Below are 16,318 nucleotides of genomic sequence, written 5' to 3'. Positions count from 1 at the left end.
GTATTAGGTGCTGCAGAGGTATTTAACACAATTTCCTACCTAAATCTATGTATATGTGCTGTCAAAAAAATATTAATTTATAAGGAAAAGGAAAGGGATTGGGAATAAATGACTATCACTAAAAATTCCCAAAGGTTAGCACTTGTATTCTAACAAATATTCCATTTTCCTATCCATTGGCTCTGTAATACTTAATTTTAGATTCTTTTTGTTTTTAATTGGCAAATCATAAGCCAGCTATAAAACAGTGTCAGATCTATAGAGTTTCATGGAAGGCTTCAAGCTGAGTTCTCTGTTACAAAGCCTGGAGAAAGCTAAGCTCAGAATATAGTTTGCTAAAATATAATTATCTTTTTGTAGTAGGAATCTATATCCTGTGCCAGAGAGTTTCTGATACTGATTTTGAGACCAAGGATAACAGGATGGTTATGGAAGACGCACCGTGGCACTAGCTGGCTGAGGGATGCTTTCAGCCCATGCTTGACCTGATTTCATTTTTCCTCATACTTACTTTTAAACTAATTTAGGTATTCAAAGCCTTATTTCCCACCTAGTAACTGTTTCTTGCTTTTTTTTTTTAACTTTACTTTTTTTTTTTTTTTTTTTTTTAATGCAATGGGGATCAACCAACCAGAAGAAGAAACACATTTTGGTCAAGTAGATGTTTGCTTCAAATCTGAGAAATTGCTTAGTAGGAAATTAAAAATACTAAAGATTTTAACATCCTTTTTCTATTTAAGCTTTTCATACACACACGTGCGTGCGTGCACACACACACACACTTTTGTTTAAAGGTTCTGTTGTGGCATTGAATTTTTTTCCCTATGAACATGGTTATTGCTCTGGGATTTCAGAAGGTTGAATATTTTTTAAGTGAACAATGGTACTCAAAATAAAGGTGGTTCCTACTCTTTCTGTATTCCATTACGGTTTTTTTTTTTTTTTTTTCCCAAGAACTGCAAGTAACATTTGAACCATGCTGCTGTTGTACCTTAAAAACTCAGTGATAACCAGTATTTAGTCTATTAAAAATACTCTTTTGGAAGAAAACAGTTTTGAAGTCTCTGATTAGCCAGAATATAGTTTGGGTCTTCATTGAGACATGATGACCTGATTTCTTTGTGAAAACCTGGGAAAATGCAAGTGTGGGTGTGATGTGTGTGTTCTATTTGCATTGAAACAATGTAATATTGTGTCTTCTTTTGCTTTTCCTGACTTATTTCAGAAATTGTACAGTCTTGGGGGGGAAAGACTTTTCTGTTAATATATTTGCAGTTCATTAAAGGATATGGAAATCCAAATAAATTACTTTTGAAAGCAATTTATAATCAAGGTGTTAAAGCTATATAAGAGCTGTGCCATCTGTATTTTTATAGTAAGACACAGCAAAATAGTGATGACAGATTAGTTTTATGTTCTACACAGTTGTAGGGTAGCGCTTCTAAGTTTTTTTCTTACGTACTTCTTTTAATATATATATTTAAAAGTTCATACCCTTTTTAGTATTATTTGGAATTTCAAAATAAATATTATGACAAAAACAATGGTAATTTTTAGAATATATTTTTTCAAACTATAGAACCTCTTTACCAATAACTTTGCAAGTCAACTGCTTATTCTTTAATCATGTGATTTCTGAAATTTCCCTAAAAGGGACATAAAGCTTTTTTTGCTCCAATTAAAATCTGTTTTAGCCAGGCATGGTGACACACACCTGTAATATCAGTACTTGGGAGGCTGAAATAGGATTACAAGTTCAATGAAAGCCTCAGCAAATAGTGAGCAGCTTATCAACCTAGTGAGACCCTCTTTCAAAAATTAAACCAGCCATAGTGACACATACCTGTATTCCCAGTACTTGGGAGGCTGACAGGAGACCACAGGTTCGTAGCCAGCCTCAGCAATTTAGCACAGCCTTTAGCATACTTTGTGGAATTTAAGAGAAAAAAAAAAGCCAAGCGTGGTGGCGCACGCTGTAATCCCAGCATTTGGGAGGCTGAGACCGGAGGATCGTGGTTTGTGGATAACCTCAGGTACTTGGTGAGGCCCTCTGTAACTTAATGAGACCCTGTTTCAAAATTAAGAATAAAAAATAGGGTAGGGGGTGTAGCTTGGAGGTTGAATGCCCCTCAGTTCTATCCCCAGATCCGCAAAAAAAAAAAAAAAAAAAAATCTGGGCATAATATCACATGCTTGTAATCCCAGTTCTTGGAAGGCTGAGACAGGAGGAAGATCAAAGGTTCAAAGCCAGCCTCAGTAATTTAGTATCCCGTTTCCAAATAAAATATAGGGCTGGGGTGTGGCTTGGAGATAGAATGCCCCTGGGTTCAATCTCCAGTGCCACAATAGGGCTAGAGGTATAGGCTCAGAGATAGAATGCCTTTGGGTTCAATCCTTATTACCAAAAAATAATAATAAATTTTGTTTTAAAAATCGAGATCTTGCCAGGCGTGGTGGTACACGCTTGTAATCCCCACGCTTGGGAGGCAGAGACAGGAGGATCACACTGGTTCGAAGCCAGCCTTGCTGGCTTAAGAGACCCTGTTTCCAAATAAAAAAATATAAAATAGGTCTGGGAGTGTAACCCGGAGGTAGAGGGGTTTCCAGGAACCCCAGTACCACCAAAAAAAAAAAAATTACTCTAAAAGAAGCCAGGTGTGGTGGCGCACGCTTTTAATCACAGCATTTGGGAGGCTGAGACAGAAGGATCACGGTTTGCTGACAGCCTCAGCTACATAGTGAGGCCCTTTGCAACTTAGTGAGACCCTGTTTCAAAATAAAGAATAAAAAACAGGGCAGGGGGTGTAGCTCAGAGGTTCTATCCCCAGACCCACAAAAATAATAGTAATAATAAATAAAGATTTGCCGGGCGTGGTGGTTCATGCTTGTAATCCCAGCATTTGGGAGGCTGAGACCTGAGGACCACGGTTCATGGACAGCCTCAGCTACTTAGGCCCTCCATAACTTTTTTTTTTTTGTGTGTGTGTGTGTGTGGTACTGGGGGTGGAATCCAGGGGCTCTTCTACCTCCCGGCTATACTCCCAGACCTATTTTATACTTTATTTGTTTGGGTTTTTGGTTTTTTTTTTTTTTTTTCCTTTTTGTGGGTCTGGGGATGGAACCCAGGGGTATTCGACCTCTAAGCTACACCCCCTGCCCTATTTTTTATTCTTTATTTTGAAACCAGGTCTCACTGAGTTGCAGAGGGCCTAAGTAGCTGAGGCTGTCTGAGAACCGTGATCCTCTGGTCTCAGCCTCCTGAATGTTGGGATTACAAGTGTGCGCCACCACGCCCGGCATTTTATACTTTATTTGGAAACGGTCTCACTGAGTTGCTGCTAGCCTCACTAAGTAGCTGAGGCTGGCTTCGAACCTGTGCAATCCTGTCTCAGCCTCCCAAGCGCTGGGATTACAAATGTGGGCCATCCCAGCTCCCCTCCATAACTTAGTGAGACCATGTTTCAAAATAAAGAATAGAAACTAGGGCAGAGGGGGTCTGGCTCGGAGTCAAATGCCCCTGGGTTCCATCCCCAGACCTGCAGGAAAAAAAAAAAAATTCAACTATTAAATGACAGAACTGGACTGGGTGGTGCACACCTGTAATCCCAGTATTTGGATAGCTGAAACCAGGAGGATTTCAGGTTCTAAACCAGCTCTAGCATTTAGCAAAACCCTCAGCAACCTAATAAGACCCTGTTTCAAGAGATAAAAAGGAGCAAGCATGGTGGTTTAAGCTTGTAATCCCAGTATTTGGGAGGCTGAGATAGAAGGATCACAGGTTCACAGCCAGATTTAGCAACTTGGTGAGGCCCTTCACAACTTACTGAGACACTGTTTCAAAATAAAAAATAGAAAGGGCCTGGGGTGTAGCTTAGAAGTAGAATGTCCCTGAATTCAAACCCCAGTTCCCCCCCCCAAAAAAAAAATCAGGCTGGAGGTATACCTTAAGGTAGAATAGTTCAGGGTTCAATCTCCAGTGCCACAAAAGTTAAAAGGGCTAGAAGCTGGGCTTTGGTGTATGCTTGTAATCCCAGTACTTGAGAAGCAAAGACAGGAGGATCACAGGTTCGGGACCAGCCTCAGCTATTTAGGACTTATGCAATTTACTGAGATCCTGATTCAATAAAGAATAAAAATTAGCCAGGCGTGGTGGCGCACGCTTTTAATTCCCACGCTTGGGAGGCTGAGACAGGAGGCTCACACAGGTTCAAAGCCAGCCTCAGCTACTTAATGAGGCTCTCAGCAGCTTAGTGAGACCCTGTTTCCAAATAAAATATAAAATAGGTCTGGGAGTATAGCCCGGAGGTAGAAAGCCTCTGGGTTCCACCCCCAGTGGAAAAAAAAACAACTTTATTTAAGCCAAGCATGGTGACAGATGCTTATAATCTCAGTATTTGAGAGACTAAAACAGGAGGATCTCAAGTTGGATGACAGCCTCAAGCAAGTAGTAAGACTCTTCAACCTAGTGAGACCCTGTTTGAAAATAAAAATAAAACCAGGCGTGGTGGCGCACACTTGTAATTCCAATACCTGGGATCCTGAGGCAGTATAGCAGGTTTGCAGCCAGCTTCAGCAACTTGTGAGGCCCTTTGTAACTTAGTAAAACCCTGTTTGAAAATAATGTCCAGGCGTGGTGGCGCGTGCTTGTAAACCCAGCATTCGGGAAGTGGAGATCGGAGGATCAAGGTTCTAGGACAGCCTCAGCTACTTAGCGAGGCCCTTTGCAACAAAGTGAGACCCTGTTTCAAAAATAAAAAGACTGCCAGGTGTGGTGGCACACACTTATAATCCCCATGCTTGGGAGGCGGAGACAGGAGGATCACACAGGTTCGAAGCCAGCCTCTCTGGCTTAAGAGACCCTATTTCCAAATAAAAATATAAAATAGGTCTGGGAGTGTAGAAGGGTTCCATCCCAGTACCACCAAAAAAAAAAAAAAAAAAATAGGGCTGAAGATGTAGCTCAGAGGTTAAACACCCCTGGGCTCAATCCCCAGTTCCATAAAAATAAATAAAACCTCACCGGGCGTGGTGGCGCACGCTTGTAATCCCCGCGCTTGGGAGGCGGAGACAGGAGGATCGCGCAGGTTTGAAGCCAGCCGTGCTGGCGTAAGAGACCCTGTTTCAAAAATATAAAATAGGTCTGGGAGTTTAGCCCAGAGGAAGAAGGGCTTCCAGGAACCCCAGTACCACCAAAAAAATAAATAAATAAATAAAACCTCTTATTATGGACTTCCTCTGGATATTTCAAATAATGCCTAATAACTGTTAGATGTCTTATAGAATTTTTGTTTTTTGTTTTTTTGGTTTTCTTGGGGTTTTTTGTTTGTTTGTTTGTTTGTTTGTTTTTGTTTTTGTTTTTGCAGTACTGGGGATGGAACCCAGGGACATTCTACCTCCGAGCTACACTCCTAGCCCTATTTTCTATTCTTTATTTTGAAACAGGGTCTCACTGAGTTACTAAGTAGCTGAAGCTGTCAGCAAACCACAATCCTTCTATCTCGGCCTCCCAAGTGCTGGGATTACAAATGTGCACCACTATGCCCAGCTTTTCTCTAGCATTTTTAGATAATCTGCTAATAGAATAGTATAAAACTCATGTTTTACAAAGGAAACTATTGTTAGTCATACATTCAAATGAATGGATTTTTTTTCAGTATTAGGTATTGAATCCAGGAATCCAGGGTACTTATCCACTGAGCTATATCCCCCAGCTCTTTTAATTTTTTATTATGAGGCAGGGTCTAAGTTACCAAAGCTGCCTGTCTTAGCTTCCCGAATTGCTGAGATTATAGTATGATTTACTGTGCCCAGATATGCAAGTGTGTGTGTATGTGTGTTTACTGGGGATTGAACCCAGGTATTTATTTACTTAGCAGAACTGGGAATTAAATCCAGAAGCAGTCTACCCCTGAACTACTTCCCCAGCCTTTTTATTTTGAAACAGGGTCTTGCTGAATTGCTGAAGCTGTCCTCAAAACCTTCACTCCTCTTTTCCCCAAGTACTGGGACTACAGTACCAGGCACGACAGGCCACTGCATCTGACTTTTTGCAGTCTTTTGATGGGGCTTTGAGCAGTATCCTGTTTTTCTGGAAGTATATTTTTTCTCTCTGACTAAAATTGGCTCTAACATAAGAAAAACAATGTGTGTGTGTGTGTGTGTGTGTGTGTGTGTGTGTGTGTGTGTGTTAGTGGGGATTGAACCCAGAGGGATTCTACCTTTGCACTACATCCCCAGACCTTTTTTATTTCTTATTTAGAAATAGGATTTTGTTAGGTTGATGAAAGTCTCACTGCTTGCTGAGACTGCCCTTGAACCTGCAATCCTCCTGTCTCAGCCTCCCAAGTACTGGGATTACAGGCGTGCACCACCAGGCCTGGCTAAAACAGAAAAATTTTAAATCTTTAGTTTTCTTTTGTTTTTTTATTACTAGTTTCCCCTAGTAAGAGTTTCTGGGTTGGTTGTTTGTGGTGTTTTTGTTTTTGTTTGTTTTGCAGAACTGGGGATTGAACACGGGCATTCTACCTCTGAGCTATACCACCAGCCCTGCTTTTTTTCTTTATTTTGAAACAGTTACAGATTGCCTCACTAAGTAGCTGAAGCTGGCCACAAACCAGCGATCCTCCTGTCTCAACCTCCTAAGTACTGACATTAAAAGTGTGTGCCACCATGCCTAGAAGAGCATTCTTTTTATAATCAACACTACTAAAGAAAAACTTGTTGAATATGCTAAAACAGACTTTTCAAAGGGAGCCATGGAGCTAAGTATAGCGAACACCGCATGGGGGATGGGAGAGGGTCTTGCGACAGGAGAAGGATTGGAATCAACTCTTGACTCCGGTAATAAGTAGAGATTTATGTCCAATGAGCAGAGTGGTTTCAGTGGGTGGGAAGTTACAAGATAAATCATCAAGGATAAGGGGTTCCAGGCCAGGTGCACACTTAAAACCCCAGTACTTGGGAGGCTGAGACAGGAGGATAGCAGGTTTGCAGCCAGCCTCAGCTTAGTGAAACCCTGTTTCAAATAAAGAATAAAAAATAGGGCTGGGGGTATATCTCAGAGCTAGAATGCTCCTGGGTTCCATCCCCAGTCTAAAAAAAAAAAAAAAAAAAAAAGATAAGGAATTCTGGATAGGCTGATTCAATGACTCTGTAGGTTAGTGCTAGAGACTGGTCAGGTTCTGAAGTATCAAGGGTGCTCAGATACCAAGAGTGGAGTTATTTTTGCTAGGCCAGCCCTTCATAGCTTAGTGAGACCCTGCTTGAAATTTATTTTTAAAGAGCTGGACAAGCCGGGCATGGTGGTGCACGCTTGTAATCCCCATGCTTGGGAGGCTGAGACAGGAGAATCGAACAGGTTCGAAGCCAGCCTCAGCTACGTAGTGAGGTTCTCAGCAACTTAGTGAGACCCTGTTTCCAAATAAAATATAAAATAGGACCGGGAGTATAGCCCAGATGTAGAAAGTCCCTGGGTTCCACCCTTAGTACCACCAAAAAAAAAAAAAAAGAGCTGGACATTGTGACACATGTATTCAGGAGACTGAGACAGGAGGATTACAGGCTCAAAGTCAACCTCAGTAATTTAGTGAAGCCCTCTACAACTTAGTGAAACTCTATTTCAAAATAAACGAATAAGCCGAGCGTGGTGGCACACGCTTGTAATCCCTGCGCTTGGGAGGTGGAGACAGGAGGATCGCACAGGTTCGAAGCCAGCCGCGCTGACTTAGGAGACCCTGTTTCCAAAAATAAAAATAGGTCTGGGAGTGTAGCCCAGAGGTAGAAGGGCTTCCAGGAACCCCAGTACCACCAAAAAAAAAAAAAAGAAAAGAAAGAATAAGCCGGGCATGGTGGCACACACTTGTAATCCCCACACTTGGGAGGCAGAGACAGGAGGATCGCGCTGGTTCAGAGCCAGCCTTGCTGGCTTAAGAGACCCTGTTTCAAAAAAAAAAAAAATAGGTCTGGGAGTGTAGCCCGGAGGTAGAAGGGCTTCCAGGAACCCCAGTACCACAAATAAATAAATAAATAGAAGAATGAATCAAGTGTGATGGTGCATGCTTGTGATCACAGTACTTGGGAGGCTGAGACAGAAGGATTGTAGGTTCAAGGTCAGCCTCAGCTACTTAGTAAGGCACTCTCCTATCAAGCCCTGTTTCAAAATGAAGAATAAAAAATAGGGCTGAGGAGCCAGGCTTGGTGGCACACGCTTATAATCCCAGCATTTGGGAGGCTGAGACAGGAGGATCGCAGGTTCATGGACAGTCTCAGCTACTACTTAGTGAGGCCCTTTGCAACCTGTTTCAAAAAAATAAAGAATAAAAAAATAGGGATATACCTTGGAGGTAGAATGTTCCTGGGTTCAATCCTTAGAACCACAAAAAATAATAATATTTTAAAACTTGATGGTTATACATGCCTGTAATCCCAGTATTTAGGAGGCTGAGATATGGGTTTGCAGGTTTGAAGACAGCCTCAGCCTCACAGCAAGACTCTCAACAACCTAGTGAGACCCTGTTTCAAAACAAAATGTAGCTGGGTATAGTAGCGTGCACTTTTGTGTGTGTGTGTGTGTGTGTGTGTGTGTGTGTGTGTGTGGTACTGGGGGTGGAACCCAGGGGCCTTCTACATCTGGGCTATACTCCTAGACCTATTTTTTAATATTTTATTTGAAAATAGGGTGTCACTAAGTTCCTGAGAGCCTCACTAAGTAACCAAGTCTGGCTTCGAACCTATGCAATCCTCCTATCTCAGCCTCCCAAGCACGGGGGATTACAAGTGTGTGCCACCATGCCTGTCTGGTAGCATGCACCTTTAATCCCAGTACTTGGGAGGCTGAGGCAGGAGGATCACAGGTTCATGGCCAACTTCAGCTACTTAGTGAGGCCCTCTGCAACTTAGCGAGATCGTTTCAATATAAAGAAAATATAGGTGGGCGGGTGGCACATGCTTGTAATCCCAGTACTTGAGAGGTTGAGACAGGAGGATTGCAGGTTCACGACCAGCCTCAGCTACTTAGTGAGACTCTTCAACTTAGTGTGACCCTGTTTTAAAATAAAGAGTAAAAAAACAGGGCTGGGGGTTTAGCTCGGAGGTAAAATGCCCATGGGTTCCATCCCCAATACTGCAAAAATATAATCAATTAATTAAAACATAGGGCTAGGAGTATAGCTCAGATGTAAAATGCCCCTGGGTTCAATATCTAGTACCATACATACACACACACCATAATAATAATAATAATAATAATAATAATAATAATAATAAATCTTGCTTGACTACCTTGAAAATAATAGCTCCTAAGCTTACTGTCACATTTCCTTGTCAATGCCATATTCATAATTATTTATGTTGCTTTGTGTTTAGTATGTATGAGCACTTAGACATGAGAATAATCTCATTTCATCTATGCAGTCTTATGAGGTAAGGAATATGTCACCTGTTTTATACAAGAGAAAACTAAGGCTCAAATAAATGAAGTCATTCGGTGGTACTAGGGATGGAACCCTTCTACCTCCGGGCTACATTCCCAGACCTATTTTTATATTTTTTATTTGGAAACAGGGTCTCTTAAACCAGAGAGGCTGCCTTTGAACCTGTGCGAGCCTCCTGTCTCCGCCTCCCAAGTGCGGGGATTACAAGCGTGCACCACCACGCCCGGCTTGAAATGAAACCATTTCTAAAAAGAAGAAAATCTTTTCTAGGAACAGCCTGGCAGACGTTTGCTTACATATCATTGTCCGGGCTGGGTCATAAAATCATCTCTAGCTGCAAGGTATGCTTTTATTTTTCAAGGGCAAGCACAGTTTATTCACTGACCAGATTTTTTTTTTTTTTTTTTTTTTTGTGGTACTGGGAGTAGAATCCAGGGGCTTTCTACCTCCAGGCTATGCCCCCAGACCTATTTTATATTTATTTGGAAACAGGGTCTCACTAAGTTGCTGAGAGCCTCACTAGGTAACTGAGGCTGGCTTCGAACCTGTGTGATCCTCCGCGCACCACCACGCCCAGCTACTGACCAGATTGTTAAAATACTGTGGTAGATGCCTTAGTTCATCCTTCTCATGAGCCTGTTGATCTAGTCTTCCCTGGAGTCAGCATCTCCACGTCCTACAAAATGCACGGTTCTTTTCTTCATCCCATCATGGAGAAGATAACTTGCAGGAAGTTACGTGCTTCTTTGAACGTTTTCCAACAGTACAGATGTTGTGGATCAGTTCCTCAGACCCTCCAGACGACACCACGTTTACCGGGGAATCCTCAATCAGAGTGTTATCTGTCAAGGCAATCTGTTTCTCACTGACTTTGCCATGACCATGCGTGTAGAGTAGCTCATTTACTGACTTCGGTACACACACACACACACACACACACACACACACACACACACCGTGCAATATGCGGTTCCACAGTCCTCAGCATGTTATTCAGTGGAGCCTCGCTGAGATCAACAAAGGTGTCACTGAAGACCTATCAAAGGCAGAGAAGCTGCCACACCTTACCATCCTCCAGGCTCACACCACTGATGCCTGTGATCCTGACCACAGATGCCCGTTTGCGTTCTGCAGGTACACAGAAATTGCCAGCTTCCCTCGCCATCCCACAGTGGTTCAGTACATCTGGTTCCCTTGTGACAGCGCTGAGCTTTTCAGAGCTAAGCTTCCTTCTTGCCTTTCAAAGCACCTTTGGGCAAACTTCTTTCTCCAGAGCTTTACCTTCAATTCTGTGAAATTCTTTTCTTTTTCTTGGGGGTTTCTGGCACAGCAGGAACCTTCTTTTTCTTCTCTTCAGCACGTCCATAGTTCCCATTGGAAAAGAGAAGGGACACTTTGTTTGTTTGTTTGTTTGTTTGTTTATGCTGGAGATTGAACCCAGGGGCACCTACACCCGCTGCCCTTTTTTTTTCTTTTCTTTTCTTTTCTTTTTTTGGCAGAACTAGGGATTGAACTCAGGGAAATTCTACCTCCAAGCTACACCCCCAACCATATTTTTTTTTTCTTTATTTTGAAACAGGATCTCACTAAGTTGCAAAGGGCCTCACTAAGTAGCTAAGGCTGTCTGCAAACCTGCAATTCTTCTGTCTCAGCCTCCCAACATGCCCAGTGGAACCCAGGGGCATTCTATCTCTGAGCTACACCCCCTGCCCTTTTTTTTTTTTTTTTTCAGGTCTGAGGATGGAACCCAGGGGCATTCGGAGGATCGTGGTTCATGGACAGCCTCAGCTACTTAGTGAGGCCCTCTATAACTTAGTGAGACCCTGTTTCAAAATAAAGAATAAAAAATAAGGCAGAGGGTGTAGCTCGGAGGTCGAGTGCTCCTGGGTTCCATCCTCAGACCCACAAAAAAATAAATTAATAAAAAATACAGAATAAGTCAGGCATGGTGGCACACACTTGTAATCCCAGCACTTGGGAGGCTGAAGGCTGAGACAGGAGGATCACACAGGTTTGAAGTTAGCCTCAGCTACTTAGTGAGGCCCTCTGCAACTTAGTGAGACCATGTTTCCAAAAAAGTATTAAAAAAGTATAAAAAATAGGTCTGGGAGTATAGTCTGGGGGTATGAAAGTTCCTGGGTTCCACCCCCAGTACCACACACACACACACACACACACACACACACACACACACACAAATATAAATAAATAAGTAAATAAATAAATAAGCTGGGTGTGGTGGTGCACACTTGTAATTCCAGCATTCGGGAGGCTGAGACAGAAGGATGGCAGTTTGCGGACAGCTACTTAGTGAGGCCCTCTGCAACTCAGTGAGACCCTGTCTCAAAATAAAGAATAAAAAATAGGGCAGGGAGTGTAGCTCGGAAATAGACTGCCCCTGGGTTCCATCCCCAGACTCAAAAATAAATAAATAAATAAATAAATAAATAAATAAATAAATAAATAAATAGAATAAAAGTACTTGGGAGACTGAGACAAGAGAATCTCAGTTTACGAACCAGCCTCAGCTACTTTATGAGGCCTTCTACAATTTAGTGAGAACTTGTTTCAAAATAATCAAAAAAATAGGGCCGGGCATGCATGGTTGTAATCCCAGCATTTGGGAGGCTGAGACAGAAAGACTGCGGTTTGCAGACAGTCTCAGCGACTTAGTGAGGCCCTGTACAACTCAGTGAGACCCTGTTTCAAAATAAAGAATAAAAAATAGGGCTGGGGTGTAGCTTGGAAGTAGAACGCCCCTGGGTTCCATCCCCAGTACTGAAAAAAGAAAGGAAGAAAGGAAGGAAAGAGGGAAGGAAGGAAGGAAAGAGAGAAGGAAATTAGGGCTGGGAGTGTAGCTCAGAGGTAGAATGATAAGATTCATTAAGTCATGACGTACCTGGGCACTTGCGCACAGTGTTAATCAGCTTTTCATTTCTATGACAAGATACCTAAGAAAAACAAAGGAGGAGAGGTTTGTTTGTACTCAGTTTTGGGCTCCATCCTTTTGGGCCTTAAGCAGGGTAGAAAAAACATCATGGCAGAAGAGCAAGACAGGAAAGCCACTCACCGTGTGGCATCTGGGACTTGGTGTGTGTGGAGGGGGCAGGGATAAGATGCATTCTTTTAGAATACAGCCCCTATAATTTATTTTTTCCAAGTAGGCCCCACATCCTACTGTGACCACCCCATCTCAATAATGCCATCACCTAATGAGACCAAGCCAGGCGTGATGCGCACGCTTGTAATTCCAGTACTTGAGAGGCTGAGACAGGAGGATCACAGGTTTGAAGCCAGCCTCTGCTACTTAGTGAGGCCCTCCGCAACTTAATAAGAGCTTGTTTCAAAAATAAAGGATAAAAGATAGGGCTGGGAATGTAGCTAAAAGATAGAATGCTCCTGAGTTCCATCCCCAGTACTGAAAAAAAAAAAAAAAAAAAAAAACCAAACAATTATGAGTCCATGAATGGCTTCACCTGCTGAGCAGAGCCCTGGTCATGCAGTCAGTCCCAAGAGCCCAGCCCTGCATAATGCTGCATCAGAACCAAGACACAAGCAGATCTCACGGGCTGTAGGTGGCCCTGCCTCTGCGCTCAGGAGTGCCCGCTGCTCTGCCAGAGAGGAGCCCTGTCCTCGTAACTTGACCGTGTATTCAGTTTAGTGAACTTTCTTTTTTTTTTTTTTTGTGGTACTGGGGGTGGAACCCAGAGGCTTTCTACCTCCGGGCTATACTCCCAGACCCATTTTATATTTTATTTGGAAACAGGGTCTCACTAAGTTGCTGACAGCCTCACTAAGTAGCTGAGGCTGGCTTCGAACCTGCGCGATCTTCCTGTCTCAGCCTCCCAAGCGCGGGGATTACAAGCATGTGCCAACACGCCCGGCTCTAGTGAACTTTCTTATTCTGAGTTTGTGGAGTTCCTACTTAACCTGTTCTATTATTTACAAATAATTATGTTAACGCCTTTTCTTTCCCCTCCCCCCATACTAGAGATGGACCTAGGGCTTCCTGGAAATGCGGCAAGCATCTGCCACTGAGCTACATCCCCAGCCCTCTTTTTTTTCCTTTTTTTCTTTTTTTTTCAGTATTGGGGAATGAACTCAAGGACATTCTACTTCAGAGCTAAACCCCCATCCCTATTTATTTTTTTTATTTGGAAACAGGGTTCTGCTAGTTTGCTGAGGCTGCCTTCGACCCTGTGACCCTCCTGCGTCAGCCTCCTGAATACTGGGATTCCAGATGCGCGCGGCCACACCCAGCTTAGTTCTTTCTTTTCAAATACAGTGCCTTAGGCTCGCTTGTCAAGTGCTCTACTGGCTTCACCCCAACTAGGACTACGAAGAAGTTCAGTAAAGTTGCAGGACATGGTAGCAGTATATGAAATTAATTGTATTTTCTAGGAGTGGTTGCCCATACTTGTAAACCCAGTACTTGGGAGGCTGAGACAGGAGATTCAAAGGTTTGAGACCAGCCTCAGCTACTTAGTGAGGACCTCCACAATTTAGCGAGACTCTGTTTCACAATAACGAATAAAAAATAGGGCTGGGAGTATAACTCAAAGAGGGAGTGCCCCTGGATTCAATCAGTTCCCAATACCTCAAAAGAAATCAATTGTATTTTATATATTAATAAAGTGAAATTATATATAGTTATATATTTTAATATATAGTTATATATAAAAATTGTATATAGTTACATATATATATTATTTTATTTTATTTTATTTTGCCGTACTGGAGATGGAACCCAAGGGCTTTCTACCTCTGAGCTATACCTCCAGCCCTATTTTTTATTCTTTATTTTGAGACAGGGTCTCACTGAGTTGCAGAGGGCCTCACTAAGTAGCTGAGGCTGTCTGCGAACCCTGATCCTCCTTTCTCAGCCTCCCGAATGCTGGGATTACAAGCGTGCACCACCACTCCTGGCTTAGTTAAGTTATATATAATCAATGAAATTAATAAAATAAAGTTAATGAAAATCTGAAGTAAAATTTAAAATTCTGTGTAATACAACAAAGCAAAACATTGTAGGAATAAATTTAACCAAAGTACTAGACACTTTTATTATTTATTTTTGGTTCCTAAGGACTCTGAACCAAGAAAGGCGTGGTCATGCATACCTGGTCTGAGACCAGCCTCAGCAATTTAGCAAGACACTGTTTCAAAATTTAAAAAATTAGGCGGGCGTAGTGGTGCACGCTCGTAATCCCAGCATTCCTGAGGCTGAGACAGGAGGATCACCGGATCTCCGACTGACAACCTCAACTACTTAGTGAGGTCCTTTGCAATTTAGTGAGACACTGTTTCAAAATAAAGAATAGAGCCGGGCATGGTGGCACATGCACGCTTGTAATCCCACCATTTGGGAGGCTGAGACCAGAGAATCGCGGTTTGTGGACAGCCTCAGCTACTTAGTGAAGCCCTTTGCAGCTCAGTGAGACTGTTTCAAAATAAAAAATAAAAAAACTGGGCAGGGGGGTGTAGCTCGGAGGTCTAATGCCTCTGGGTTCCATCCCCAGACCCACACAAAAAGAAAGAAAGAAAGAAAGAAAGAAAGAAAGAAAGAAAGAAAGAAAGAAAGAAAGAAAGAAAAGAAGATAGGGCTGGGGTGTAGCTGGGAAGTAGAAGGCCTGTTGGTTCCATCCCCAGTACCGCAAAAAAATAATAATAAATACACACACACACACACACACACACACACACACACACACACACACAATAGCTGGGTATGGTAGCGCATGCTTGTAATCCCAGTAATTGGGAGGCTGACACAGGAGGAGCGCAGGTTTAAAGCCGCCTCAGTTCCTTAGTGAGGCCCTTCTAAATTTAGTCCGACCCTGTTTCAAAATAAAATAAAATAAAAATAAAATAGGGTCGGGGGTGTAGCTCGGAGGTAGAATGCCTCTGAATTCAATCCCCAGTAACACAAACACACACACACACACACACACACACACACACACACACACACACACGAATAGACAAGCTGAATCTTTTTTCTTTGTTTGCTATTGAGACAGGGTCTTGCTATATTGCTGAGGCTGGCCTTGAGCTTGCAATCCTCCTGCTTCCAAATTGCTGGGATCACTGGTGTGCACCATCCCTCCTAGCTGCACAAGATGTTTCTAAAGTTTACGCGGGGCTGGGGTGCTGCTCAACTCTGGCGAGGCAGATGCCAGTCTGTCCAAGGCCTCTCAGGAGCCTCAGAGCGGGGCGAGGATTCAGGGCCCCATCCCTGTGACTTTGCTGCCCGGCTGTTCCCCATGCCTAGTGGTCATCTTTTAAAACAATTTCTGTTGTCCCATAGATGCAAACCTGAAATGCCAAGGCTGTGTGCGGCTCTCACATCTTCCTTTCCTAAGTGACCCTCACTCTCCGTTCCCTCCTCCTTCCCTCTCAGGGGTCCCTCAAGCTGAAACCCTGCAAATCACCCCGACATTCTTTTCCCAGTCCTACCTGTAGTCCTCGCACCCTTTCAAGCCTACCTTTTTTTGGTGGTGTTGTTTTTGGTGGTGTTGTTGGCAGTACTAGGGGTGATGGAACCCAGAAGTGTTCTACCACTGACCTACATCCCCAGCTATTTATTTGTTTGTTTATTTATTTATTTTGGTACTGGGGATTGAACCCTGGGGCTTTATAACTCCGAGCTACACCCCCATGCCTTTTTATTTCTTTATTTTTTTGAAACAGGGTCTCACTAAGTTGCTGAAGCTGGCCTCAGACCTGCAGTCTCCCTCTCAGCCTTCCACATATGGAATTACAGGCCGGTGTCACCAGTGTCTTTCAAGAACTAACTATTTCTTGAATTGAACATCTCTTCTTTTCTTTGTTTTTTTCTTTCTTTCTTTCTTTCTTTCTTTTTTTTTTTTTTTTTTTTTTTGGTAACA

Source organism: Muscardinus avellanarius (assembly GCF_963383645.1).
Source record: "Muscardinus avellanarius genome assembly, chromosome: 16".
NCBI classification, from domain to species: domain Eukaryota; kingdom Metazoa; phylum Chordata; class Mammalia; order Rodentia; family Gliridae; genus Muscardinus; species Muscardinus avellanarius.
This window is presented reverse-complemented; position numbering follows the sequence as displayed.